Genomic DNA, 6,098 nt, shown 5'->3' with positions numbered 1-6,098 from the left:
TTTTTAGAGATGCCATTGTATATAAAATGTGCCAGGATGAAGTCCATATTGGTGTGGAGATGATTGGTCACAGCCATTGATGAATGTACTCCAGTATGGCCATATTCCAAGGATTAAAAGTCTATGTTAATTTGTGACACTAACCTCCTGCACTTTAATTCTTTAGCTTATTTTAGCAAATTTCAATGTCTTTTGAGTTGTTGTGATTCCAAGTTATACATGAGTGTGTACATCATCACCTGGCAGAACTATATCAGTACCTGTCTAGCATTAGAATAACGAGTGCGACAAGTAAATTCCTCTCCACAAATACCTGGCCCAATTCCTCTATTAGTAATTGGTATATTATATTTCAGGTATTTCTGTAGATTAGTCAGTTCCAAGGTATTCTTCAACTCATTGAATATGAATTTACAAACACATAATTCATCCTGGCCACAAATCTCTTATCATTTCTCTGGTTTTTTTTTATGCTGTAACAATCTTCTCTAATCTCTTCTGATTTCATGTTCACCAGGTATGTTTGGTGTGTAAGGAAAAGTTTACTCAATTCTTCAATCATGAGCATGGTGAATGGCAGTTGAATGATGCGGTTGATATAGATGGAAAGGTAAGTCTTTCTTTTTTACTCCTAATTCCTATTTTATTAATCAAGTGAAAACTTGTTGGGTCCTGAATAAACTAATTAGCAGTTAATTTGTGTGGTTGATGTCATTGACTCAATCCTTCTCTCCTTTAATTTCTGATCTTCTTCTTATATTAGCAATTAATTATGAACAATATTTGTAATAGAAAGGGAAATTAATATCTTCCTTTAACTACACTGTTAAATAAAAGAGTGTGTGTTTTGATGTTTGATGATAAATTGTATCTTATTTAATCTTATCATATATGATGTGTGATATGTTTCATAGGCAAGTTTATCAATAAATAATATCTAACAGTTTTTTATTTTATTTTCTATTTCAGACTTACCATGAAATATGTGCTGAGGACCGACATAATGGTTGATGGAGGTGTTTAACCCTGGGTCAATCTTGATTCTACAGTTCTATGATAAAAGGAAGCTGTCATTTTATATATATCAAGAACAACATACACTTCCTGTTTGTATAATGGTAGAATTTGTTTTGTTGGGGAATTTAGCTGTCATTTCTGGTGGGTTGTGTGATTCCTCAGAATGGCACTCATTCACTTGCTGCACCACTTTTCGAATTGTGGTTCTCTTCCTGCAACAATCTACAGCAACAGGGATTATGTCTACATAACTGTCACCTATCACTAAATTCATTCATCTTGATATAAATATATATGCGATATGATTCACATTTACATAAACAGTAATTAACTATAAACACATTCCACACTAATTCTACATTCGCCTGATTTTAATTCCGGATATTATTCCCAAAATTCTGTTTCGCAGTGGGACTTGTCCTTATATTCTATCTTCCCTTATAGAATGAAGATGGGAAAGATTTGGTATTTTTATCTGGCCCCTTATAAAGGAGATGGGGGGATGTACTTCTATTCACCGCATGAATTCATATTTCCTATATATCAATTGTGATTTGCTTTTTTTAATATATGTATATATATTTAAACAATGACCAGCATTTTAAAACTATCCATATCCTCAAGTTTGTATAGATAAGATGTATATATTCATTTAATATCTTTCATATGTATATACTGTCTGCATCGCATCACTTCATGGTTCTGTTTCTACTCATAAATATACATATCTATATATTTGTAAATATAGACATTTTAATTCCATACTTATATGTAATTTCATATTGATAAGTTATATTTTTTATATATAAATTTATAATGTCTAAACTTGTAAATAAATTTACATTGTATGTATATTATGTAAATGTATATATTAATTTCATGATTTTATGCATGAATTTATATCTGTAAATAATGATGAATATTTTGGTAGAATATATATATTTACACACAGTGTTTTAATTGATAAATTTTATTTTTCATTTATATTTTTAGAACTGTTTTAACTCATGAATGTTTTACACCCCTATATATATATGTGTGTGTGTTTGTATTTAAATGTATAAAATTTTCCTTTTAATTTTTTATAATGCATTTACATTTGTAAATATCAACAGACATTTCAATATTCTTTTTTATATATATATTTTTATGTAAGAATAAAGTATATTTTAGTATATGTTTCACCTTGTAAATAAACTTTACCAATCAGTTAAATAAAACTTTATTTTTAATATAGTATCTTTGTTTGTTTTTATATATTTCTTCAAATCTATTTTTCTTGATTAAATGTACAAGTGTATAAAGGGAGTCTGAGAACTGATGCTTTTCACTAAATCTGTTAGTAGTAGAGTAGGAAATGATTTCATATCTATAACATGACTGGTATTAGGAAGAGCAACTGACCATGTTAAGCCAGATTTTAGTGGTCCCTGAAGCGGCCTGTTTCAGTGTCGAGAATGATGATGCTATCCAATGAAGTCAAGAAATGGACTGTATCATGTGCTAACAGTGAAGAAACACAGCCCAGTCTTGTTCTTTGAAATAGTCTGTTCTTTTTATCCAATGGTGCACTATGTTCTATGATAATAGTTTTAGACAAATGTCTTCATGATGGACACTAATCTGAAGACAACATTAACTGAATAAAGAAAATTTGAACTCTCTGTATTCAATAGTATTCAATAAAACAGTGGCCCACAATGGGTTTGTAGTACCAATAGTCATATCAACATTTGGGCTGCTTGATGAGATCTGAGCCATTGATGTGAAAATCCAGAAAATACTGCAAGCACACATAATTTCCACATAAACAGGCTGCCTTGACCTAAAATGAAAACAAGAGTGGCAGAGGTTTAACATCGATCCAAAATGCCTTTGAATGTTGTAGGGATGCAGGAAAATCAGTAAAATGTGAGAGCTACTGACCTAAAACTACACAAACAGCATTTACTCCGGTCAGTTCTAACTTGTCAGTAGATTACTTAACAAGGCACTGTTAACCGCGTTTCATGAGGGGAGTTGCAGCTTTGTTTGTTGGTCAGGATATGAAATATTGCAGCTGTTACCGTCTGCTTGGTCACCAGCTCTGATTGAGCTTTCCTTTCAAGCCATCACTTGATTGTCTTATTAATTCTATAAAAGAAAGACTACATTATCTTTTCTTTATATTTATGACAACAAATATACTGCATCAGGCTGACAGTTATATATTATTAGATGCTTTGTAGAGCACCACTCTGCCAGGAAGAGTCACAAAGGCTTCTGTTTGGTGAAGGAGATTAACAACATTTTATCAAGTGTTCATCAGATGGTTGTTGGCTAAACACTATCCAAATCGTATTCTTGTTTGTCAGTGTCATTAACATGTTATCATCATCATCATCATTGTCGTTTAACATCCGCTTTCCATGCTGGCATGGGTTGGATGTTTTCACTGAGGACTGGTGATCCAGAAGGCTGCACCAAGCTCCAGTCTGATCTGGCAAAATTTCTACAGCTGGATGCCCTTCCTAATGCCAACAACTCCAAGAGTGTAGTGGGTGCTTTGATGTGCCACCAGCACAAGGGCCCGTCAGGCAGTTCTGGCAATGACCACACTCAAAAGGTGTTTTTTATGTGCTACCTGCACAGGAGCCAATCCGGCGGCACTGGCAAAGACCACGCTTGAATGTTGTTTTTCACACACCAGTGGCACATATGCCAGTAAGGCGACGCTGGGCACAGGTGCCATCACGATTTCACTTTCGCTTGCCCCAACAAGTCTTCACAAGCTGAGTTTCGTGTCCGAAGGTTCATGAACTCATTGGTTTTAATTGAGTTTTTACCTGTAATTTTGGATTTTATCCCTAATATTATATATATATATATAAATATATATGTGTATGTTTGTGTGCTCCCTAGTTTAGATGTCATGTGATGGCTATAAACAAGCATCATCATTAGAAAAGCAATGTTGTTCATTTGGAGTCTTTCATGAAAAACATGTCTGGCCATGGGTAAATATTGCCTTGCTCGGGAACAGATGAGGGCCACTGATAGAAAAGGCATCCAGCCATAGAAAATCAGCCTCACTAAACTTCTTCTTCACAGAAAATTGAACATTAAATAATCATGATGACACTAATGTTATCTTGTCAGTTCTGTTAATAGTGATTGTTGTTGCTTAGCTCTTAGATAAGAGACATTCCGATCATGACCACCCTCTGCATTTTTTGTATATCAAGGGCAACATTCTCTCATATATCCATTTTTTAAAATATTTAAGACGATTGGGTGTGATTTGAGAGAGATTTCTTTGATATTTCTAACAGATCAAAATGTCACATAAATAACTTCTATTCTTGTTTTTAGCATGGTAGTTACGATAAGCAAGATGGAGTACAGAAGATTTCTTGTTCTTCTGGATAGTTAATACAAGGGAGATAATCATTCCTTCATAGTATTTGATGGGATTGGCAATATTTCTGTCAAGTAGTTATAATATTTTTGATTGGCCAAATTACAGGAGTCACAAATGTCTTCCAGTATGGATGACCATCTATAGCAGCAGGCAAATTTTTCTAACATTATCTCAGTGTCTGAACCAGTTACTCAATATACATAAAAAGGGCTCATTTCTTGATTTTTTGGCATGACAGCTCTTCCATAGTAACAACAGTTACTACTCTACCATCTCAGTGATTAATAAACCTTAATCTTCCTTGTTGCCATATTGCATGTATGGAAGGCTAGATTGCCATAATGTTTAGTATTTCAGTTAAAGTTTCCTCTATGATGTGTTGGGTGTTGCTCACACTGACTGTTTGGCCAATGTTGCTGCACTTTGTTAGTGTTCATTCATCAGCATCCTTTGAAAGGAGACAAACTGAAAGAAGTGAAAAGCAAACCCAGCAAAGAATATTAGTATGTGTACAGCTGAAGCTTGGTCCAATATGGTAATCAAATATAATCTGGTGGTGTTAGTTTGTTACTAAATGGCATAAGTGTTCAGATCTTTCATTAAACTTTTAACCAAATGTTCCTCTATGGGAATATTAATCTCTACCAAACATTTCATCATCTACAAATAATGAAGTATAATCTTTACTTAAACACTTTGTAATTTAGTTTTTTAATTGTAAATTTTTTAATTCCATCTTTAATTATGCTTTTCTAACGATTCTAAAGAGTTTTATGTTTTGAACATCAGAGACAGTGTATTGTATAAAGAAGGTGATATGTTACATAACATAATGGTACCTGGATCCCATAATATTTGAACAGTACCTTCTAAGGTACTGGCAGAATTATTGTTAGCACACCAGGCAAAATGATTAGTGGTATTTCATTTGTCGTGATATACTGGGTTCAATTTCGCCGAGATCAACTTTGCTTTTCATCCTTTCAGAGTTGATAATTTAAGTACCAGTTGTGTACTGGGGCTAATCTAATCGACTGGCCCCCTCCCCAAAATTTCGGGCCTTGTGCTGAGAATAGAAAAGGATATTTAAATAGTACCTTGATTACCTCCTCATATAATGGCATATAGACCTCTCCCCATTATTATCAAGTGGTACTCAGAGCACATAGTATTCCATTGGTACCTGGATAAACTACTCCAAGAAATAACTGTCAAATCAATACCTGGACACACCTGAGCAAGCAACAGCTCCCAACCTGAGTGGGTTATGATGTCCTAAAATATGATTTAAAAGGCTACTCCCAGCATAAATAGGTTCTAATCTTTTTTTGGCTTAAGTCCTTTTATAAACTAGAGATACAAATGGACAATTGATGTGGCAGCGATTGAGCTAGAAACACACAGCCACAACTGTCTTCTCTCTTGACAATAATGCTGTCCTTTTTCTTAATAGCATTTCAACTTTGGAGAATTCGAATCCTGAGATCATCTTCTCTCCTCATTTGGTGCTGTTCTTAATTAAAATTTGGTAATTATGACACATCCTCAAAAGGCAGAGATTATTTCATTAAACCAAGAATTTATATTGTGTGGTATTTGATATTCCAAACTCATTCTCCAGTCTTTTCTGGTTTTAATAAAATTCTGTGATTGTCTCCCTTGCCTTAATAAAATTTTCAAT

Source organism: Octopus bimaculoides, chromosome 8, assembly GCF_046866305.1.
Source record: "Octopus bimaculoides isolate indiv1 chromosome 8, ASM4686630v1, whole genome shotgun sequence".
In the NCBI taxonomy this organism is placed as follows: Eukaryota; Metazoa; Mollusca; class Cephalopoda; order Octopoda; family Octopodidae; genus Octopus; species Octopus bimaculoides.
This window is presented reverse-complemented; position numbering follows the sequence as displayed.